We start from the raw sequence: 26135 nt of genomic DNA, 5'->3' as shown, positions 1-26135 counted from the left end.
CTTCTTCCAGAACTCCATAGTAGTTCACTCCTTCCTCACTTGGCACCATTACACCGCAATTTTGTGTTTTAAGCTTCATATCATGACCATGAATCACAAATTTCACACCATTCACTATCATCCCTAGATATGAGAACACGGTGCCGCTTGATTTGCTTGCGAGAGCACACAATTCATTATTCACTTCAGTAGGTGTTGACTCATGCAAATCGTTCACCTATCAACATTAACATTGAAAGTTAGTTTTGGATTGATTAAGTGGGGTTTCGGAAAAGAATTGACTAATATACATACTCTTTCTTTGAACCACTGAGGAAAATCAGCTTCTTGTTGAACTTCAAGATTCGAGCCCCCCCATTGTAGAGTCTAAGAACTTTACTTAGCTAGTTAGATAGTGGTAGTAGTATTAGTAATAGCTAGTAGCAGTTATAGCATGTTTATTACTGTGGATTTTGGTTCAAGCCGGGACTTAGTTGAACGCTCGTAGCAACACTTATAGATTTTATAAGTTTAACCTATAGTTTAAGAATATTAATTATAACATAAGGTTTGATTAATATAGCTAATTATGAAGATGATATTTATTATACTATAAGGTTTAGATAGACCCAATAAGGGAATGACAATTTTCGTGTGCATGTTTATTAAGAAATTAAGTATTTTTTAGGAATAGTTTTATAAGAGGAATATTTGAAAACCCCAGAGTCTGCCAGCAGCTTTGAAATCGTTATACGACTCAGTCAAAGTTGTTTACTCAATTCAAATTAGGCTGAAAAAGTGCAATTACGTGTATAATATTTCAGCGCATTCCGATATATCGCCACTCGGGGAATGCGAAAAACACGTAACTTCGCACGAACACTTCGATGAGCCTTGGGAATATAAGCCCAGGTGATATATTGGCTCTAGGGCAAGGTTTTTGAATAATTTTGAAATCGAGCTCAATTCAACCCATAACCTCTTAGCTAGCCTCAGAATCTTTTTGATCGAGTCCCAAGCCTCTGCTGAATGATTATTCAAATGTTTTTCAATTAAATGGTCATTATTTTATTCAAGCTAAAAGAAAGATCTTTTCATTCTTGAACTCTATAAATAGGACCTAGTACCCAGCCATTTCTTTCATTCTTCAAGCAGAGTTCAGAGCCTTCAAGCAGTTAGGTTTACTTTAGAGTGTTAAACACTTGGGTTGGGGTTATCAGCTTTATCATCTTAAGCTTATTAAACACATGGGAAGTAAGGTTAATAGTGTGTTTTTTTGATATCGAGGTGTAATTCGGTTATAGTGCATTCAAAGGTATTCCTATTCCTAGTTCATTTCTGTATGTTTCATTAGTTTTTATAGTTTTTCTCTACTCAAATCCTAACTCGCTGTTTTCCATTCTTGGTTAGGCATCTAAGTTCTTTGAACTTGAGGTTTCTTGTCGGTAAGTATCTTCTCGGTGGTTTAGTTCATTCCTTTTCATCTCTTTTCTTTTAGAAGTACTCACTTTTCTATTGTTGGTTTTAGGAGTGTTCCAAAATCCTGTCCTTGTTCTCACATCCCGGTATTGGTAAGGAAAATAGGATAGTTTCTATATGCTTATGTGTTATGTTTATGTGTAATATGTTATGTTTATAATATGTTATGATATGTTTTTTTTTATCTAGGGATCATAGTTGCTTAGTGCCCTAATGTTTATCATTTTTATGCTTATAGTTATGATATGCCCTACCTCAAATATTAGGCAGGGGATCCAGATAGGTTATTATATACTACCATATGATTTACCCTACCTCAAATATTAGACAGGGGATTTAGATGGGTTATCATATACTACCATGTGATCTAACCTACCTCAAATATTAGACAGGGGACATAGATGGTTTATCACATGTCATAATGGCCATTAATAGTGTAGTCTTATATGGTATACGTCTTTATAGTTATATGTTTATAGTTTATGTTTATGTTTCATGTTTGTAGTAGATTTTTCTTGCTCGGCATTAGGCTCATTCCTTTATTTTATATGTGCAGGAAAATAGTTATGGCGGCGGAAAGATTCTTGGCGGCTTAGGATTGTGTATTGAGGAAGGTTGGATTCGGTGGATTGCGTGAACGATTCGAGGAAAAAGTTGTTTTTAGTCATGTCAATTATGTTTTCTATGTATTTTCCGCACCTGATTTTGTAACGAATTTATTGAAGATTTAAGTTATGTTTTATTTTCAAACAATGGGATCCCATATCCTACCCCGAATTTTATAGATTTCAACTTTTACTTTATAGTTTTTAATAAAGTTATGAATGTTTCATATGTTTGTTTTCTTAAGAATAATGTCTATGTATAAGTAGTTTTAATGGTCCAATGTCTAGAATTAGTTGGGTCATTACACCCGTCTTCTTAATTCATCCATATACTCACTACAAACAGACAACAATGTTATGATTTTTGCCTTTACTCAGTATATAAACCAAATAAATTTATTGAAAAAGACTAGAAAACACACCGAAGGTACTCCTTAATTTCGGCATAATTGTTCACGATATACCACTCAGCCTTTTGCTTTAATTGCGGATTGAGGAGCATACTCGATATCTTACCAAATGCACTACCAACAGCCTTATAAATAGAATATTCCCGATTTGGTTGGGATTCAACGCGATCGTCATTCCTCTCATGTTGATTGGATCGAGTCTCAACCCCCCGGAGGTACATTGAGCAAAAGGTTAAGGCCTCGTTGACCACGTAAGCCACGATTTCTTACATACTGTTTATAAACCGCCATTGAACGTTCAATGAGATACATCCATCTAAAGTGCACGGGACCGCCAAGAATTGCCTCTTTCGGAAGATGAAAAACCAAATGCACCATATTGTCGAAAAATGCTGGAGGAAATATCATTTCCAACTTGCATAAAATGGTGATAATGTCTGTCTCCATCTTCTCAAGGTCTTTCACATTCAAAGTCCATGAACAAAGATTTTTGAAAAAACCGCACAACTCAATAATTGGCTTCCGAACTTCAGGAACCAAAAACAATCTAATTGCGGCGGGCAACAACTGCTGAAACAACACGTGGCAATCGTGTGATTTCAGCCCAGTTATCTTGCCATCATTGACATTGACATTCTTTGAAAGGTTTGCAGCAAAACCGTCCGGGAATTCAACTGACTTCACAAATTCACAGAAAACTCGGCGCTCCAAGACACTGAGGGTGTAACTGGCGTGCGGTTTCTTCCACTTGTTTCCCTCTTTGCAGAGGTGGAGTTTTTCCCTAATTTTCATGTCTGCTAGATCAAGTCTTGCCCTGTTAGTGTCTTTAGATTTTCCCTCTAAGTTCAACAAAGCTCCCAAGACATTGTCGCAAACATTCTTCTCAATGTGCATTACGTCCAAGTTATGCCTCAGCAATAATTCCTTCCAATAGTCAAGCTCAAAAAATATGCTCTTCTTCAACCAATTAAGTTCAATCAGAGCCCTTTTGCGTTTCACACCACCAAATTCTTTGTGTTTCCTAGGATGTCTAATATGCAAATTCTCTAATTGCTTCAACACATCATCACTGGAGTAATCTTTCGGTGGTGGCCTGGGTTCCTTGTTGCCGTCGAATAGTGCTTGTTTACTCCTCCATTCATGATCCATATCAAGAAATCTTCTATAGCCAATGTATGCAATTTTACTTCTAATCCCTACAGAGGGAGTTTCTTCATTGCAGTGGGGCACGCCTTGTACCCTTTTGTGTTCCACCCAGACATCATAGCATAAGCTGGGCAGTTGTTAATGGTCCACAAGATTGCTGCACGCATATTGAACAAGGTACTATTGTATGCATCTCGTGTCTTGACACCATTCACCCATAACTCCTTCAACTCGTCAAGCAAAGGTCTCATATAGACATTGATATCTTTTCCAGGTGAAGAAGGACCTAGAATTAGAATAGACAACATTAATGACTGTGGTTTCATGCACTTCCACGGCGGCAAGTTGTATGGGACAAGTATCACAGGCCACATGATGTAAGAGTTTCTCATGTTCCCAAAAGGATTGAAACCATCTGTAGCCAACCCAAGCCTAACATTTCGAGGTTCGGCTGCAAAAGATGGGTACAACTCATCAAGGCGCTTCCACGCCTTACTGTCAGCGGGGTGCCTCATCACACCATCTTCCTTTGGCCTTTTAGAATAGTGCCATCTCATATCCTCTGCAGTATATCTCAAACTGTACAACATTTTCAATCTCGGCATCGACGGAAAGTACCCTATGACCTTATGAGCCACTTTCTTCTCGTTCCCACGATTATCTTGCCAGCGACACTCACCACAAACCAGACAGAATTCCAAATTTGCATTCTCCTTTCAAAACAGTACACAGTCATGCTTGCAAACATCGATGGACTCATATCCCAATCCAATACTCCGCAACTTTGCCTTTGCCTCATAGTTAGACTTAGGTAAAATTGTTCCATCAGGCATAGCGTCAACTAACAATTCCAGCAAACCATCAAAGTAATGATTGCTGCACTTGTTAATAACTTTCAGATGCATCAGCTTCACCAAGAAGTTCAATGCGGAATACTTTCGGCAACCCGGGTACAGTTCACTTGACATCTCCTTAAATAAATTGTCATATTTGTCGCGATGTTGAACATCATCTTGGGGAGGATCATTATAGTTTCCAGCAGGAATGTCATCTTCAGCGTAAACATCCTCCAGGATATCTGCTATCTCATCTCTATCCTGATCTCGTACAACATCTGGTGGTGGCGGCAACACCTCTCCATGGTAATGCCACACTTTGTAGGATTGTATGATGCCATTGTTGGATAAATGCATCGAAATTGCATTTATAGACTAGAACTTAACATTCCCACATTTCTTACATGGACAACAAACCAAACCCCTTCGTTCACATGATTTTTAGCGATCTCGAAGAACTCCTTAACACCATTTCTATACTCCAGAGACCAACAATTCCTCGCACTCATCCAGCTTCTGTCGCTCGCCATCTTTAAGCGAAATAATTCAGAAAATATTAATAATTGTCTTAAAATGAGGGAAATGATAGTCAAAATATTTGATGACTGTTTGTCTCCCTAATTATCACTAAGTGATAATAATATCCCATCTTTGGCAAAAATAATTATTTATATTTACCAAAGAAAATGTAGCTAATTATTATAATTTTTTAAATCATTTACTTATTTATTACTTTTATTTTAAAATTAATTTAATTATACATTAATTTCATTTTGTAATTTTTTATTAAATGCTTCAATTTGTATTTGATTATTTACTTAATTAATAACAATTTTATTATATTTATATTTGACTTAATTATATATTAAATCATTTATATTTTAACTTTTTTCCATTAAAAAACATCTAATATTAATGTTAAAATTAAATATTAATTATTATTATTGGTAATTTTATTTTATTTAAATTATAGTTAAAAAATCATTTTTTATGTATTTTTTAATTATACTTAAACTTTTATTTAATTAATTATTAAACTTTTATTAATTTTACTAACTCTAACAAAATTTGGGCAACATAACGACTATATTTCAAACTATCCCAAAAATTTAAAAACCTACAAATTAAACACATATATAACCAGAATATTCCCAGATCATTCAAAACATATATATACATTAACAAATACATAAATTTACATATATACAAATATTTAACCACAAAAAAAAAAATACCAAAATTGATTTTTTTATTAATACAAAAAGAATTATTAAATACATATTTACAAACATATCACATTTAATATAAAATAATTTTAAAATATAAACATACATTATTAATCTGATTTTTTTAAGTTCATACTTTAACTAAAATACATATATCACAAAATACAATATAATAAATATTAACAAGCAAAAATAAATAAATACATATAAAGTATTAAAATAAAAAAAATACATATTCAATTTTTTTTTTTAATTTTACAAAAAAAACAATTAATAAATACTAAAAACATATATTATAAAAATAAATTAAAAATAGTAAATAAAAAATAAAAAATAAAAATATTACAGTGGGTGAAGTAGCTCCGGTTCGACTGCTTTGGCAGTGGCTCGGGGACTCCATAGAAACAAAAAAAAAATTCAATACATAAATAAAATAAAATAAAATACAAAACTATATTATAAAACTTACAGCGGGCGACTTAGAGGAGGAGGGGGCGGCAGTGGTGGCTCGCGGTGGCTTCAGGGTGGGGCTCGGGTGGGGTGGGGTGGCCGTCGGGGTGGGGTGCCTTCGGGGTGGGTGGGCTCGGGGTGCGGTTGGTGGGAGTTGTGGAGGGTTGGGTTGGTGGTGGTGCGACTCGTGGGGGTGAGATTGGTGGGGTGGTGGAGGGTTGAAGAAAGGAAAACCAGAGAGAAGAGAAGAAGAAAGAGAGAAAAAAGAAAAGAAAAAAAATGGGGAAGAAGGGCTCAGCAGCTGGGTAAATCATTATGACTTTTGCCGGCGAGTTTCATTGCGCAGTCAATATTAAAACCCTAGGTCAAAACGGCACTGTTTTAATAAGTCCAACTTTTGCCAGCGCAACGAAACGCGCTGGCAAAAGTCTAGCCACCTACCTTCTTGAAAACGTGCATTATATTAAAATACACGTTTGACTTTTGCTGGCGTGTTAGGTGAAATGTGCCGGCAAAAGTGTATGATATTTTTTTTTTTTATTCTTGCGCCAGCAAAAGTCCTTGTTTTTGCCTGCGCATTTCACTAAATACACCGGTAATTGCGCCGACAAAAGTCTTCTTTCTTGTATGTTGGAATACATCAAATTTGTACTTTTGGTAAGATATCAATATCACTATATATTATGACAAATAATTAATGTCATTCCCCATTAATCCTATATATATAAATATAAATACTCTATGTATGTCTCTGTAAATGAACACTCTTCTCCATGGTGTGACCTCAATCTCATTTCATCATCCACTTATATTCCATATGTTCAAACTCTAGCTTTTCTTTAATTTTTATATTGGTTTTTGAAATTTTGATTTCACTTTAAATACACCGAGAGTATATATCACTCCTCATTCATACATATATTAGTATAGCTCATATGATGAGTGGGGGGAAAACAAGAAAGACTTAAGAAAGAGAGATTAATAAACGTTAATAATTTTTTTAAAATATTATGATAAAGTAGTTATAATAATGATAAATTGTCTATTACAAAAATTATAGGATTCTATAATTTTTATACGTGTAGGCTTGCTCATTGCCAATATCAATATTTTTTATATGTGTTACATGTGGGCTCCAATAGTTTGCAACTTTATGGTATAAGAGTACGGAAGGGTTTACACGTAATGTAGTTTCACTGCCTTTTTGTGAGCTAAATTCTACTAACTATATTGGCCATGAGCACGCCATATAGAGTTGGTAATCATACTTTCTGAAATTAAATACAAATATATTTCTTTTTTAAAGTCATATTTTGAAAAAAGAAAAAAAAATATATCATTCTCACTACAAAAAAAATGTATTTTAGATACTAAAATATTGGCAGCCAATAATATATTTTTGGTAGTTAATGGATTTTTTGCTACCAAAATTTTTGGTAGCTTGTTCGTAGCAAATTCTCTGTTGCTAAAAGTTTTCAGCTACTAAACATTTTGGTAGCAAATGTTTTATTTGTTACTAAATATCTAGTTGCAAAAAATATTATATTTAGTAGCAAAATGATTAACTTTTGTGCCCACTCAATTTTTTTTTGCTACCATAATACAATAATAAATTAATTTACTATTTATTAGAATAATTAGCAATGCTATTGTTTACTTAAAATTTGGTAGCTAAATATTTTTAAATCAGTAGCTAATTAAACAATTTCCATTAGATGTTATTTCTGGGTATTTGTATTAAATATTTGTATTAATTGGGTAACTAATATAATTGTTCAATTATTAAAATATAAATAATAATATAAATGAACACGACTAATATCAAAACTAAATTTAAATTTAAAATTTAAAATAAAGATATATGGCATACATACAAATTGAAATACATTGAAGAAGCAATGGATATTTTATTAATACAAAATTTACAAATATAAACTTCATAGTTCTACATCGAAGATGAAAGTTAAGAGATCTATAATAATACAAAATTACAAGATGGTATTTTGTAGGCTTTACTCATAGAACTTTCTAATCTCCAATCTTTCAAGCTTTATGCAAAATCTGCAAAAGAGAAAAAGAAAAACAACAAAATATACAATAATTAATTACTAATGACTGTATATATAAGAGAAAGCATCATTGCTGGGATATATATATATATATATATATGAGAAAGAAGATGGAAACGATAACATTGAGACAGAGAGAGAGTTCCCCGGCGTTTGCAGGCAGGCAAATAATTATATAACTAAGACAGAGACGATTAGTTTTCTTGTAGGGAAGTGATAACTAAGTGATTCCTTTTACAAATATTTATGTAAATATATATGTAAACGGTTTGTAGAATGATAGTGTTAGTGGTAATGCTGAGGTAGAGTGTGTGTGAGAGAGTGTGCATTTAACAGACAGCTGTATAAGATATCAGGATGTGGTTAGTTATGTTTAATTAATATATAATATATATTTATATTAATAGTAAATTATATTGGAGATTATTCTATTTATTATATATACATCTTATAAACTTATACGGATCAAATATTTTATTATATAAGTATGTGTATATATGTATTAATACATATAAATTTCAAATGTAATAATATGGTTGTATAATTATCATCGTCATGTTCTTACAATAAATAACTATTACAAATATATTAAAGATATAAATATGATTTACTAATGTTCTTTAAAAAATATATATTTACTACCTTTAGCGACCGATATTAATAGTTGATATACTTATAATGCTACAAAATAATTAGTAGCAATTTTTTTTTCAAAATTTAATATAAAGAAGTTTAGTAGCTAAAAATTTCATTTTTGCTACCATAACAAATGGTAGAAAATAATATATAAAGTTAGCAATTTTATCTTTTAGCATCAATATAGATTTAGCTACTAAAAAAAATTGGTAGCTAAAGTATTAATTAGCTACTAATATTTTTGCTAGTAAGAATATTTGGTATTCTATTATTAGATTTTGCAACTAAATCATTTTGCAAAAAATATTGATAGCTGAAAATATAAATATGTTACTAAATATTTTAGTAGCAGACATATTTGGTATCACTTAAATTACAATTTGCCACTAAATTATTTTGCTACCCAAACTTAGTAGCAAACTTATTATTTGGCGCCAACAATATTAGCTACCAAAAAACATTGGTAGTTGAAACTATAAATATACTACCAAAATATTTGGTAGCAGTTATATTTGGTATTCTATTATTATAATTTACTACTAAATTATTTTGCTACTGATGGACCCAAAACGGGTATGTTTTAAATATTTATACTCGCAAGCGCACGAATTGTATTTATAGAATAGTTTTCGTGTAAGCACGAGGTCGAACCCAAAGGAGTTGTCTAAAATCGAAAAGAGAAAACTATTTTAAATCAAAATTAATTAATTCTAACCTAGTTCCAAAGATTAATGAGATTTTTGTATAATAAAAATAAAATAAAAGATAATAATAAAGAAATTAAAGACAATATATAAACATAAATTAAAAGTAGAAATCAAGATAGTAAAATAAAGATTATTAAGGATTAGAATCCACAAAATATAAGTTCAATAATATTTATAAGTACATTGATTCCCAAGTTTTAGTGATAATTAAAATAAATCAAACTATCATTTTCTAAATAAATTTATAATTTTAAGCACAAATTATTTCTAAAAAGATAGGATTTTTCTTCACTTTTCAAAGTTATAATTTCAAAGCATTTAGTGTAAATCATTCTAATGAAATAACAAATAAATCAATGAACATTATTTATAAGGCAAAACATAATATTTTTGTTCTAAGCATGGATGTGTACAATTTAATGACACATCTTACACAAATAATATTATGTATTTGCACTAATGAAGAACAAAGTTTAAATATGTGATAACAATCCAAAATACATGATATTTAAGATGAAAGAAAATATTTGAAGAAGAAAATTCCATAAACTTTATTGCACAAAATGGGAAATCAACATACAAAATAAATACTATATAGTTACATAATGTTTCATCATCACCTTAATAATCTTAAAAAGATTAGAAACACATAACTAGAATAGCCAATACAAACTAAAAATTACAAACATAAATAGGAAAATTTGGAGGAGAAACCCCCAAAATTTCCTCTAAAAATACATAGAAAATAACCAAAAAGAAGAAGAAGAAGAAGAAGAGAATTGAGAGGTGTTGAATGTGTAGAAATTATGGTATAGTAACCTCCTCTTAAATTGGACACCAAACTCCCTTATTTATAGCCAAAAAGTGGTATTAAAATAATTAATTAAATTGATTAAATTAATTGAATTAATTATAATATGGCAAATAGGGATAAATTATAGGGTGTAATAATTATGTTTTGGGGTAAAAAGTGTAGAAAGTGGAGTAAAAATATGGTGTTTTTGGAAAAAATGAGACAAGGGAACATTGATATTTATGGGCTCAATGCAAAATAAAGAGGTTTGGGGCTGCTTTATGGCAGGCGTGGAGTCACACTGTGGCTGAATGGAGGCTGGCGTGTTGGAGGAAATGGCTGAATTGATCTTTGGCTGGAGAGAATTGGTCATATGCTTAAGAGTGTGATGTCCTCAACGTTGTGATGATGCTAGGAATTGTTGGGCTTGGGCCCAAATGAGGCTAAATGCCAACTTTTCCTATATTTTCTCCCAAAAATACCACTTTTCTCTCATTTTTCATTGTTTTTCAAGAGCATAAATTCCCTACAAAATAAATATAAAATAAATCATAATACAATATTTTCAATTATAAAATAAATCAATTTAATTCTTTGAAAATATTAATTATAACTTAATTATATTTTACATTTAAGTTCAATAATACAACATTTTTTTACCACTAACTTAACAATAATAATTCAAATAATTAACTACAATATTTTACAACAAAATAATTATAAAAACACACAAAAGTATATAAAATCATGATAAGACTAATAAATTCAAATTTACTTAAAATCTTAATAAATTATTTAAAAACTCAAGAATTAAGCAACAATTAGCACATAAAAAGTGGTAAAATAACTCTATTTTGTAGAGTTATCACACCCCCATACTTAATATTTTGCTAGTCCTCGAGCAAAAGAAAAATTAAAAACACACTTTTTTTTTTTAATTGGTGATATCAAATGTTTAACTCAAAAATTACATAATGGAAATAGTTCAAAGAAAATTATAAATAAAAGTAAAGCTTATGTAATTAATTAAAAAGTTAAAATTGTTTTCAAAATAAACATTTAACAAAACACATTAAATCATCATGTGAACATTTAGACAAGCTTATGCAAACAAAAATAAATTAAATCTTAATAGATAATCAAGCAAATTCTAGGATTTTTCAAAAAAAAAAAAATTATTTTAGAGATTTAAAGAATTTAATGTTCAAATAAACTATATCCAAATATCATAAATTCGAATAGAATAGAAAAGTGACATATTATGAAAAATATATATTTAAACAAAACTAACTTAAAAATTAAAAGTAAAGCTTAATAATTATTTATATTTTTCTAAGAACTAAGAACAATTTCAATTATAATTCTTATGACAATCACCAATATTTTTTTTTTTTCAAACAAAACAAAGAAAATAATTTTTTTTAACATTATATAATAAATGAAAATCACATAAAAACAAAAAGAAAAACAAATAAAGAATTTTTTTTTTTTTTTTACAACAAATAAAAAAACACATGCATAAACACATAGAAAACACTCATAAACACTAAGAAAACACACATACGCACTACCCCCAAACTTAAATGAAACATTGTCCTCAATGTTTAATAAAATACAAAAAATTAAGAACTACTCCCTTTGATGAATGCTTCCTTGATTTGGCTCATTTGTTTTCTTCTCTTCTTTTCTTTTTGGGCAAGAAGTTTCCTTCAAGCTTTTTTTGAAAAACATGAAACAAAAACACACAACAAAAAGTGAAATATAAAATGAAACATAAAAAGTATGGGTTGCCTCCCACAAAGCGCTTAGTTTATAGTCTTTAGCTCGACTATAAATTTTTTTTTTCTTTCAACCTACACCCAATCTATGGTGTAAAATTTCATTAGTAGGGTGAGTTATGACTTTGGTGCAAATGCCATAAATAATAATTGATAACATCACACCTACAAGAAAATTAGAAATATGCAATTTTAATGGAATATCAATAAAATAAGAAAATTGCATATTTATATTAGACTCCTTTTTATTTTGAGTAAATAAACAAATTTGTTCAATTATGGGCTCTTGAAATATAATTATATCTTTTTTATTTTCCTCATGAGCCTCGAAAATTATTTCATCCAACTCTTTTGTTTCATTAGGGGGTTGGATGCATATTACAAGTTTTTCAACTACCTCATTCTCTTTTTCACTTTGAATTTGACTATTTGGATTGGGAATGGGTTGGTTGAGATAAACTTGTTTTTCCGACTCTATAACAGTTGCAAGTTGTCCTACTATTATTTCAATTTTTGAGATTGACTGAGACTGTGCTAGTAAGATTTCGTAGGTTGATTGCATAAACTGATGTAGGGTATCCTCTAAAGATGGGCTCGTTTCTTGTTCAATGGGATATGATAGGTCGGGTTGGGCATGACTTTGATTATGCATGTTGAATTCATGCCCTATTGGAGACTGGGTATGATTCCATGAAAAATTTGGATTATAGGTGAGGGCAAATGGGATATCAAATGATTCATGCATAGCATACATATTATTAGTTTCTCCATAATTTAAATTTGAATGCTCATAATAGTTGTACTCAGAATTCCAACTATAATTAAAATGATCCATATGGAAGAAACTAAATGACAAACTAATTTTTTTTTTTTTTAAAGATGACAATTAAGGGAAAAAAAAGAACAAGAAAATAAAAATTAAGAGAACAAAAAACAATGTTAAGAAATGAAAACAAAAGCTAGGACAAGATTTAAGTTCTTTTTTTTTTTCTTTTCAAGAATATATATTTTTTTCAAGTTTTCTTTTCAAGTATATTTTTTTTTTCACAATAAAATGATAAAGGATAAAGAGAAATAAGGCAAAATTAAATAAGGCTATCCAAATCTAAGCAAGAGTAGGGAGGCATAGCATGTCATCAACCATAACAAAAATAAAGTAAAAATTAGGAGGCACAAGTGCCATCAACTAAAACATAAGATAGAAGACTAGGAGGCAAAATTGCCATCAACTAGTAACTTGCAAAAATAACAACAAGATAAATTACAACAAAATTAGGAGGCACAAGTGCCATCGACTATAAAAATTAAAAGGATAGATAGGAGGCACAAGTGCCGTCAACTAAAAAAAACAATAAATATATAAATATAAGTATATTTTTTTTATGGGTGGTAGAACCGTCCCAAATTTTCTTTTTATTTTTTATTTTTAGTTTTTATAGATATATATTTTTTTTAGTTTTTTTTTAAGTGAAAAAAAAAATTAAAATAACTAGTAGAAGAATTCACTAACCTTGAGATAATTTTCGTTTCTTTTCTCTTGCAACTCCCCGGCAATGGCGCCAAAAACTTGATGGACCCAAAACGGGTATATTTTAAATATTTATACTCGCAAGCGCACGAATCGTATTTATAGAATAGTTTTCGTGTAAGCACGAGGTCGAACCCAAAGGAGTTGTCTAAAATCGAAAAGAGAAAACTATTTTAAATCAAAATTAATTAATTCTAACCTAGTTCCAAAGATTAATGAGATTTTTGTATAATAAAAATAAAATAAAAGATAATAATAAAGAAATTAAAGACAATATATAAACATAAATTAAAAGTAGAAATCAAGATAGTAAAATAAAGATTATTAAGGATTAGAATCCACAAAATATAAGTTCAATAATATTTATAAGTACATTGATTCCCAAGTTTTAGTGATAATTAAAATAAATCAAACTATCATTTTCTAAATAAATTTATAATTTTAAGCACAAATTATTTCTAAAAAGATAGGATTTTTCTTCACTTTTCAAAGTTATAATTTCAAAGCATTTAGTGTAAATCATTCTAATGAAATAACAAATAAATCAATGAACATTATTTATAAGGCAAAACATAATATTTTTGTTCTAAGCATGGATGTGTACAATTTAATGACACATCTTACACAAATAATATTATGTATTTGCACTAATGAAGAACAAAGTTTAAATATGTGATAACAATCTAAAATACATGATATTTAAGATGAAAGAAAATATTTGAAGAAGAAAATTCCATAAACTTTATTGCACAAAATGGGAAATCAACATACAAAATAAATACTATATAGTTACATAATGTTTCATCATCACCTTAATAATCTTAAAAAGATTAGAAACACATAACTAGAATAGCCAATACAAACTAAAAATTACAAACATAAATAGGAAAATTTGGAGGAGAAACTCCCAAAATTTCCTCTAAAAATACATAGAAAATAACCAAAAAGAAGAAGAAGAAGAGAATTGAGAGGTGTTGAATGTGTAGAAATTATGGTATAGTAACCTCCTCTTATTTATTGAGAGGTGTTGAAGAGAATTATTTAATTAATACTTAATTAATTATTTATTTAATATTCATTTAATTATTTATTAATCATATTATTAATTTAAATCTTTCCTAATTATTTGATTAATTATTAATTAATAATAAATTATTTATTTATTTATTTATTTAATTTATTATATATTATCTAATTTTTCCTTTACTTAAAATAAATTATTTAATTAATACTTATTTATTTATTTATTTATCAATTTGTTAATCATATTATTAATTTAAATATTTACTTATTAATTAATTAATTATTTATTTATTTAACATATTTAATTATAACTATTTTAAAAGTTGAATAATTAATTGAAATTATTTTTATTTAATTAATTCTATAACTACTCTTTTATATAATTACTTAATAATTGTTTACATATATTATTTAATACTTACTTTTTAATAAATAAATTTTTAATTATTTAATTTTTATTATTCTCATATCAATTCCTATCTAAGTTATTAAAATAACTTTTTTCTATAATTTAATATTTATTATATTATTTATTAATATTTTATTTCTCTACCATTAAACTATTTTTTTACTAATTAATAACAAATTTATTAAAATCTAAACTTCACAATATTAAAATAATTTTAATTAAACTTGTACGCCCTGGTTTTCCCACGGGCTGTTTAGCAGGGCGAGCCTCGGACTAATCAGGTTTAGTCCGAGGCTCCCGCAGGCCGGAGGCTCTATTTCCAGGACGGACCCTTGTCAGCTCGAGGGGGTCCTGTTTCCAGCTCGCATTTGTTGCCCAGGAGCTGAGAATGACATCCGAAGGCCACGGACGGGAGCAGCTCGGGTTACGAACTGCTCAGGTCACGAACTTCTCAGGAAGCTCCGACCCTATGGGAAGTCAACACGCAAGATAAACGTGCATATTCCTTCCATCACGTGTCCGATATCCCCCTGACTTCTCGGACACGCAGCAGGAACATGCATATTCAGACACCCACGGACGGGTTGGGCCGTGCAGCCCATTATCTCCTTCCATACTGATTAGACCACACTTGTGTGTCAGGTTCAGGAATTAATCATGAATGTCACAGATTTGATATGACAAATGGTAAGGTCACGGGATGACCTCCCTACCAACTTCCAGGTGCCTTCTCCTATAAATAGGGAGACCCTGGGAGTTGATAGGGGTTGGAAAAAAATAGTCTTTGAAGAACTATATACTTTGTAAACCAATTACCCAGAGAAGATCAATAATATTGACTAGTGGAGTAGAGGGATTTTAACCTTCGAACCACTTAAAAACGTGTCTTGAGTCACCTAGTTCTTTCCAAAAGATTTCATATCTGTGACGGTTCTACTTTTAGTGATAATCTCTTTCTCTTCTTCTCTTAATTATCTGTTGCCGAAGAACCGCGTCAACAGTTTGGTGCTTTCATTGAGAGCAAGTTCGGTTAGTACTACCACAAACATCCAACTATGGTGACCACTCGATCCAGGCATGGCAACGAGACAGAGCAGCATGATGGGCAGGAGGCCCACCAGGTTGCCCTCCCTGATGAGCAAGATCCTGAAGTCCAGCAGAGGCCAGGGAAGCAGCCGGCGGGCCAAGACGACACTGGTAGTTCAGCGCCCCGGCCGCCTAATCCGAATCCATGTTATTACACTGCGGTGGAGATGGAGAATGCTCAGCTGAGGAGCCAGTTAGCAACAGCTGGTCAGCAAATCCAGGATATTCTGAGCCGACTACCCCCTCTCACAACCAACGATAACGTTGGAGAGAGGCAAGGCGAGGCTCCTAAGTCTCGCCGGAGTAATCGGTCCAGGCATAGCCGTTCGGGTAGACTTCCTGCAGCCAACTCCACCCCTTCATCACACCATCAGGAGGCAAACCTCAGGGAAATGCCTCGGACCGGACAGCAGCAGTACAGTCGTTCGGTTAGGACGTCAACCCCTAGTTCTCAGCCTTCCTCGAGGACGCCCAGAAGAGATCGAGGAAATTCCCGGAGAAGGGCCGAGGAGAGCCAGAGACATCAGCCCGTCCCCGAAGGACATCCAGCTCCTCGTCCAGCTCGCCCAGCGCGGGACCAGCAAGCTGGCAGGGCCGCGAGGCCCCCACCAAATTTAGTCCGTCCGGACGGCACTAGGATCGCCTCTCCGGTCAGGCATCCTCCTTCTCCCATCAGATATCCGTCTCCTCAGCCCGTCCGAGACATCCCGACCTACGGGAATAGCAGGAGGGGCCCGCCGTCAGCTGGACCCTCCCAGCGCGGCAGGGGGCCGGAGGAAGGATCAGGTCATGGTCGCCAAAGACGCACCCCGAGTCTGTCCAGCAGGAGTCACTGGACCGGTAGTGGACGGAGTGATCTCTCGGGAGGAGACCTGCGCCAGCGACTAAGTTCGGCACAAAGTCACCGTACTACCCAGGGAGGCGACCTTCGAGATCGCCTCAATTCTCACAGAGAGGATCGAGTTGGGGATGGTAGCCAGGGCCGTTCAGTGGGGGTCCGATCCGAAGTACGTAACGGTGGAAATGTCCCAAATGACCTATCTCAAGATAGGAGGGGCAACAACCCGCCTAATATGTACAACGGGTCCGGAGCTGTTGAACAGCCCCGGAATAACCCAGAATCTCAGGACAAAACCCTAGAGCGCCTAACTCAGATGGAGGAGCTGATGAAGAAGCTCCTATCGGAAAAAGAAAAAGACGAATATGATTCAGGGGATGAGATGGAACTCTTCGCCCCCAATATAGCAGCGACGGCATACCCTTCTGGCTTTCGTATGCCTCACTTGTCAAAGTTCAACGGGGACGGAGACCCGTCTGACCACTTAGGGATGTTCAACACCCTAATGATGGCCCATAACATCGGACCGGAGCTTCGTTGCTTGATCTTTCCTTCCACCCTAACTGGACCTGCCAGGCAGTGGTTCAAGCAGAGTAAAAGGCAGTCAATCAGCTCCTGGAAGACATTTTCGGCTGACTTCAAGAGGGCATTCAGAGCCTCTCAGGCCGCCCGAGTCCAGGCCGACTCCCTAGCTAACGTGAGACAGCAACCTGGTGAGACGCTGAAAGCCTACTTGAGCAGATTTGCAAATGTCGCTGCTCGAGCCAGAGACGCTGACGATAGCTCCAAACTCATGGCCATGAGGACCGGGATCCTAGTCGGCGGAGACCTGTGGAAGGATATTCAAAGGAGGGGGGGTCAGTTCGGTTAGTGAATTCCTTAACAGAGCCCAAGAGTGGATAAACTTGGAAGAAGCTGAAGCTTCAGCCGCAGGGACCAGCCAGGCCCCCGAGAAGCCCGCTGGGACGGGAACAGAGATCGTAGTGGCGATTCCCGACATTGCGCAGAATAACCAGCCCGGTGGTGGCAAAAGAAAAGGAAATGGTGAAAACAGCCAGCACGGTCAAAAGAAGAATAAGTCTGTGGATAAATTCAAGCCCGTGTTCACAACATATACCGAGCTCACCCAGACCAGGGAAAATATTTTCCTGGCCAACGCTACTCGAGTCCCCTGGAGGAGGCCGAAGCCATTGAAACACCCTAAGGGAAAGAGAGACGCTTCCAAATTCTGCCGTTTTCATAACGACGTCGGGCACAACACCGACGACTGCAGGCACCTCAAAGATGAAATCGAGACTCTCATCCGAGCAGGTCCATTGGCGCAATACTCGCGGAACAGGGTCCCGACAAGTCGACCCGCTCCGGAGGTCCCAGCCAGTCAGCCCGGACCTCGGGTAGATCAGGACGTCCTTCCCCCCGTGGTCGAGGGAGAGATATCCACCATCTCTGGAGGACCGCACATGGCCGGCACGAGTAGAGGCGCCCAGAAGAGGTATGTGAATGAATTAAAGGCCCACAACGGAGCGGAGTTCATCCCGGAACAGCGTCAATCAAAACAGCAACGACTAGAGAAACAACCGATAACTTTCACGGAGGAAGACGCAGGCCATGTCCAATTCCCTCACAACGATCCCTTGGTCGTAACAGTCCAGCTCGCCAACCGGAAAGTAAGGAGAGTGTTGGTGGACAATGGGAGCTCGGTGAACCTCCTGTTCCGATCCACCTTAGAAAAAATGGGTCTGACTGTTGCCGAGCTTAAAGCAACCTCGATGATGCTGTATGGTTTTTCAGGAGAAGGATCAGCAGCGATAGGGACAATCGAGCTGGTGATCACCCTAGGAGAAGAGTCCCGGACAGTGTCCAAACTACTCGAATTCGTGGTCATTGACTGCTCCACTGCCTACAATGCCATTTTGGGCCGACCTACACTCATAGCCTTCGAGGCTATCACTTCCATCCGGCACCTCACCATGAAGTTCCCCACTTCAACAGGGGTCTGTACTATCAAGGGCGATCAGCTCGCTGCCAGGGAATGCTACAGCATTTCCATGAAGGGAAAATCTAAACCCGGGCAGGTGACGATGGCCATTCAGGATGAAGAGGAATCTCAGGGACCAAAGGCAGCTCCTGAGATTGAAAAACCTTAGATTTCCGAAGATGAAAAGACCGCCCTAAGTGAGGATATTGATCCCCGTGTAGGCGAGGACAGGTCCGAGCTACAAGCTATTGAGGAGCTCGAGGAGGTGAGCATCGATAAACAAAACCCGTCACGGACGGTTAAGCTCGGAAAGAACCTCTGCGATAAAAGAAAGGCGGAGCTGACTGCGTTTCTGCAAGAGAACCTTGATGTATTCGCATGATCGCATGAGGACATGATAGGAATCAGCCCGAGCGTCATCATGCACACGCTCCACCTAGATAAAAGCGTCCCTGCCAAGTCTCAAAAGCAGAGACGTTTAGGGACGACCCGAGCCGAAGCCCTTGAAGAAGAAGTGGCCCGGCTCAAAAAGTGTGGCTTTATCCGCGAAGCCAAATTTCCCATTTGGGTTGCCAATCCTGTGTTAGTTCCAAAGCCCAACGGGAAGTGGCGGACCTGTATTGACTTCTCCGACCTGAATAAAGCCTGCCCTAAGGATTGCTTTCCATTGCCGATGATCGATCAATTGGTGGATGCCACGGCAGGGCACGAGCTCATGTCCTTCATGGACGCGTACTCGGGCTACAATCAGATCGCGATGAATCCAGCAGACCAGGAACATACCAGCTTCATGACCCCGACTAATGTCTATTGCTATAAGGTCATGCTGTTCGGTCTGAAGAATGTCGGAGCTACCTACCAAAGGCTAGTTAACAGAATGTTCGCGGACCAGATCGGGAAAAGCATGGAAGTGTACGTCGATGATATGCTCGTCAAGTCAAAGACTGCCAGCAACCACGTCGCCGACCTGGAAGAATGCTTTGGCATACTGCGAGAATATGGCATGAGGCTCAATCCTCAGAAGTGCACTTTCGGTGTCGCATCGGGGAAATTCTTGGGTTTCATAGTCAATACCCGAGGAATCGAGGAAAACCCCGACAAGATCAGGTCACTACTCAAGCTTCCTTCCCCCAGGTCGCGGAAAGATGTCCAAGGCCTCACAGGAAGAGTGGCAGCACTGAATCGGTTCATTTCCAAATCGACCGATAAGTGTTTGCCCTTTTACAACCTGCTCCGGGGAAATAAGAAGTTCGAATGGACAGTAGAGTGCGAAAGCGCATTCCTCGATCTGAAGGTGCATCTGGCTGAACCGCCTATGCTATCAAAGCCCAGGGTAGGAGAACCTCTTTTCCTCTACATGGTCGTCACTAAGGACGCAGCTAGGGCCGTTCTTGTGCGAGAAGAGGACCAGGCTCAGAAACTGGTATATTACATCAGCAAGAGACTCCTCAGAGCTGAATCAAGGTACCCAATGATGGAAAAACTGGCATTCTGCCTAATCACGGCCTCGCGAAAACTCAGGCCGTACTTCCAGTCCCACTCTGTACACGTCATGACCGATCAGCCTTTAAGGCAGGTTTTGCAAAAGCCTGAAGCATCGGGACGCTTGCTAAAGTGGGCGGTCGAACTCAGTCAGTTCGAGATTTTCTATACTCCCCGAACTACCATAAAAAGTCAGGCCTTGGTCGACTTCGTGGCTGAATGCGCAGGATTCCAGGAGATTCCATCAGAAGATTCACCTCAGGTCGCCCCCTCACGCTCATCGTGGAAGATCTTCGTTGATGGCTCATCTAACGAGAACGGCTCCGGGGCCGGAATCATTCTGATATCCCCAGAGGGGCATAGATTCCACTCGGCGCTAAGGTTCGGGTTCAAGGCGTCTAACAACGAGGCAGAGTACGAGGCCTTGTTGGCTGGACTTAGGATAGCTAGTGAGCTAAAGGCGAGCTCTGTCCAATGCTTCAGCGATTCCCAGCTCGTGGTGAATCAGGTTCTAGGAGAATATCAGGCGCGAGGACCCAAGATGGCCGCCTATTTGGCAAAGGTAAAGTCCGAGCTATCTGTGTTTGGGCGAGGGTCAATCGAACAGATACCTCGGGAGCAGAACGCCAACGCAGATGCTCTCGCCAAGCTCGCCACCTCGGGAGAGACAGAAACCCTGGGGTTGGTGCCAGTTGAGTTCTTGGAGAGACCTAGCATAGACGGGAATCGGGCAGAAATTGAAATGATTGAAATCAGACCGACCTGGATGACTCCCATTCTTGAGTATCTCATCGAGGGCAAGTTACCCGAAGGGCGCAACGACGCATGGCGAGTCCTTTATCAAGCTCCGAGATACACGCTAGTCGAAGGGGTGCTGTACCGACGTGGGTATTCCCTACCTCTCCTCCGATGCGTTCTTCCAAGTGAAGCGAAGGCCATCCTGCAAGAAGTTCATGAAGGATTCTGCGGAGACCACACTGGGGGGCAAAGCCTGGCCTTGAAGGTTCTCCGGCAAGGTTATTACTGGCCGACTCTGTCCAAAGACTCGATCTCATATGTAAAAAGGTGCGACAAGTGTCAGCGATTCGCTGCGGTTGCCCGAGCTCCTCCGGTCGAGCTAAAAATGATTTCGTCTCCCTAGCCATTTGCCGTTTGGGGGATAGATCTGGTAGGCGCCCTGCCTACCGGAAAGGGCGGGGTCCGTTACGCCGTAGTAGCCATTGACTACTTCACCAAGTGGGCCGAAGCAGAGCCGTTGGCGACAATAACATCGAAAAAGGTGCTAGACTTCGTGGTTAAAAGCATCATATGTCGATTTGGCCTACCTAAAAAGATCGTCTTCGACAATGGCACTCAATTTGACAGCGATCTGTTCACCGAATTTTGCGAAAGGCACGGGATTGTGAAAAGTTTCTCGTCCGTGGCCTATCCCCAGGCGAACGGCCAGGTCGAGGATGTCAATAAAACTCTGAAGGCGAGCCTCAAGAAGAGGCTAGATGAGGCAAAGGGGGTCTGACCAGAACAGCTCCCCCAAGTCCTGTGGGCATATAGGACCTCACATCGGACTCCCACGGGTCACACTCCTTTCTCCCTAACCTTTGGGAGTGAAGCAGTCCTCCCCGTGGAGGTTAAAGTTCTGTCACATAGGGTCCAGTCCTACGACCAAGACAAGAACCACGAGCTCCTATGCCATTCCCTAGATATAGTAGATGAAAGGTGAGAAGATTCACAACTCCAGCTCGCCCATTATCAACAGAAGATCACTCGTTACTTCAACACTAAGGTGAAAAGACGTGCCTTTAGCGTCGGTGATTTGGTCTTAAGGAGAGTTTTCCTGGCCGGGAAAGATCCCAAAGATGGGGTTTTGGGACCAAGCTGGGAAGGACCATACCAGGTCATCGAAGTCATCAAAGAGGGAACTTATAAGTTAGCTCGACTTGGTGGAGGGGTGGTCCCGCGGACTTGGAATGCTATCCACCTAAAGAAATACTATCAATGATCCACTTGTAAGGCCTAGAAGGTCACCTTCCATGTATAAATAAAAATAAAATGTTTCTCTTTATTTGCAAGTGTGATTTTAAAGTAACCACGAAAGACCCTTTCCTAGTTACTTGGGGGGCATATGGTACCTGGATATAACCAGGTCTCCTTAACGACTTAGGTGTTAATTTTTATCCATGGATAAGAGTTATCACAAACTAAGCCTTATCCTGGTCTTAACCAGGTCATAAAACTTAGAAGTTAACTAAAATTTATTGACCGCGGTTCTTCTTTAAAGAGCCCGGGATATGGATAAAAGTTGACACGAACTAATTTTTCAAAATAAGTTCCTGGTTTTAACCGGGTCATAAAACTTGGAAGTCAACTAAAATTTATTGACCGCAGTTCTTCTTTAAAGAGCCCGGGATATGGATAAAAGTTGACGCGAACTAAGTTTTCAAAATAAGTTCCTGGTTTTAACCGGGTCATAAAACTTGGAAGTCAACTAAAATTTATCGACCGTGGTTCTTCTTTAAAGAGCCCGGGATATGGATAAAAGTTGACACGAACTAAGTTTTCAAAATAAGTTCCTGGTTTTAACCGGGTCATAAAACTTGGAAGTCAACTAAAATTTATTGACCGCGGTTCTTCTTTAAAGAGCCCGGGATATGGATAAAAGTTGACGCGAACTAAGTTTTCAAAATAAGTTCCTGGTCTTAACCAGGTCATAAAACTTAGAAGTTAACTAAAAATTTATAGATCGTGGCTCTTCTTTAAAAGCCCGGGATATAAATAACGGTTAGCCCGAACTAAGTTCATAAAAACAAAGGGATGAATTGTAGCCAAATGCATAAAAACATATATGTTAAAATTGCTGAGCAAATTGTCTCGAGGTGGAAACACCTCATAAAAAAAAATTACAATAGAAAGTAAGGGAGTTCAAAATACTTAAAAGAGAAGTATCCTAAGCCCTATCAGTTGGCCCTTTGGAGGTCGCGGTCTCGTCCTGCTCCGCCGCGACAGAGGCCTCTCCAGTCTCCGAGGGAGGTACCTCTTTATTTAGGCGGGCTTGGAGCTTCGGTAGCAAGAATGCCCAGAGGTCCGGCGGCATGAAAGAAAAGTCTGCGTCTGGATTATGGGCCCAGCAGTGATAGAACAGGTCCTGCATGGACTGCTCCGAGACGGCCCGCTCGGCTTCCAAGGCGGCCTGGGCCTCGGTCTTGGCTACCTCTAGATCTGTCCGCGATGCGGCCAGGGAGTTTTTAAGCTCTCGGTTCTCGGAGCGGACCTTCTCTAGGTCGGCTTTAGAGGCCGCCAGCGCGTCTCTCGCCTCCTGAGCCTCCTGGAGGGCGGTCTGGCGCTCAGCTTCCAAACCCTCGATCTCGACCTTGGTCCTAGCAATGCCTCTGTATGCGGCAGCAATGCCCTGCAAGAAAGGAAGGATAAATTAACTAACAAAAAAAAAGGGGGGCGGCGTGTGAATGTTAAAGCTCTAAAAGAATGGGGCAATTTACCGTTAGGGTCATGTCCATCGAAGACTCCATAACTCGGACCGGGCTCGTTGTTTCGATGGCCCGGAGCTCCCTCTCCCTGAGATTGTAGAAATGGCTGACGGCGTAGCTAGCCGACTCATACACCGTACCCCGGAATGCTTCGGGCATCTTCTCCAGAGCCTGGGGATCGACCGGGATACGCACATCCGGGGCTGCCGCGGCCAGATTCCCGATCTCTATTACCCCGTCCTGGGCGGCTAATGGAGATCGCTGGGGTGGCGGGGGCATGGGCCCTGTCCTGGCAACAGGAAGGATCGCCCCCGCGACCTAGGATGGTGGGGCTTTCTCCTTCTCCTTAGCCGGGGATTTGGTGGAGGTCCCAGCCGAGCTCTTGGACTCGCGGAGCCTTTTTAACCTCGGCTCCGCTGGGGGGTTCCCACCGAAGACCACGCCCCGCAGACTACCTCCGGGCTGAGACATCTCTTCTGCTAAGAACAAAAAACATGGTTATTACAAGGTAGCAATCATGTAGAAATAGAGAAGGTTTAAAGGCAATGAGTAAGCGAATACTAAGGGAGCCCTACCCCCCGAGCTGGAAGAGTCTAAGACGATTGTCTCACGAACTGGCGCAGGTTCTAGGTCCGGTTCCAACTCGGGGCCGACTCTTCTACATACTGCCTAATCCCCGGGGCATAGATGCCCCTCTGGAGCGCCGGCCACGTGCGTAAGTTGGTCTCATACTCCTCAAAAAGGATCGACCTAAAAGCTAGGGTGTTATCTACTACTACGGTACCCCTAGGCCGACTCTCTTGGTTGTCCAGCACGAGTTGGTCAACACAATGGAGCAAGAGCGTGTCCAGGTCCGGATTCCTCAGGTGACGATGGACGAGCTGCCTAGGATTGAACCTAACCAGCCGGGGGTCTGCAGTGGCCCTATCTACATTCTTAAATAAGTAAGGATTACCTTGGCCGGAGGGACCCGCGGCTGCTCCAGATCGGACCCTCTCCTCGCCCATACCCTGGGCGACCTCCAAGGTCCTCTTCCTGTTCATCACGAGGGGAACTTCGTCACCCTCCTCCTCGCCGTCGTCGTCGACAATCCCCTCCACGACGATCGGTCTGTTGTCGCGAGCTGGGGGAGGCCCCCGAGGCCTCTTCAAATTCAAAGTCTGATTTGGGAAAATAAGCTTGCAGAATACCATCGTCTCGTCCGTCACGAGCGCGCGATAGTCTTTCTCACTGGGAGGCAAGTTCGCCAGTGTGTCGTATTGACCCCCGAGGGTCACAGACTTTTCGGTCCTCGCGTAGATGGCTGCAAGGATGGTTGAAGTCAGAAGTGGAATAAGGGAAGAGCTAAAATAAGATAACCTTTAAAAGGTGGGCTAGATCAAGGATCACTTACGAGGACGGTTGAAGTAGTGATGATCGCAGTTGCGGAGCCCAGTTGACATAAAAAACTGGTCCTTGAAGTCGTTCGGATGGCTCGGCAGCTCGATGACCGCTGCTGTATTAGGGAAGCGGGTTAAGTAATAGAACCCGTCGCCTCGCCCCTGCTGGTCCGGGCTGGCTTTGAGACAAAAGAAATATAGAATATCAGCAGGAGTGGGGACCTCCCACTCATGCTTTTGAAACAAATACCTCAACCCCGCCAACAGACGGTACGAGTTGGGGGGGAGCTGAAATGGGGCCAACCCCACATAATTCAGGAAGTCAGCAAAATACTGGTCCAGGGGGAGGAAGGCCCCTGCCTTGAAGTGTTCACCGCTCCAGGCCGCGAACGACTCGTCGAGCGGCGTGCAGCTCCGCTCACCCTCCGCAGCAGGTCGGGCAATCACTGAGGCTTTCCCCAAGGGAATGTTGTGGGTGATGAAGAGTTTGGTGATCTTGGCCTGCTCGGTTATCTTCGAGACGATTCTCTCCGCCTCGAAAAACGCGTCAGGGGCCACCTCGGCCTGTTTCTCCACGGCCGGGCCAAAGTGGGGAATCGGCGAGCTGGGCATCACCGCCTTTCCTTTATCTTGTTGGGAGGTCGAGCTTCCCACGTTCTTCTAGGGCAGGTTCTTCTTCGGGGCCATCTGGTCGCCTATCAAACAAAATAAAACACTTTAGAAAAGGTGACCCAAGCAGAAGGCTGAGGCAAATGTTAATTACACGAGCTGGGGTAAGCCCAGCCCGTGGAGAGTAGAACCACGCGGTTCAATGAA

Source organism: Humulus lupulus, chromosome 3 (genome assembly GCF_963169125.1).
Source record: "Humulus lupulus chromosome 3, drHumLupu1.1, whole genome shotgun sequence".
NCBI classification, from domain to species: Eukaryota; Viridiplantae; Streptophyta; class Magnoliopsida; order Rosales; family Cannabaceae; genus Humulus; species Humulus lupulus.
Note: the sequence above shows the minus strand (reverse complement) of the source record.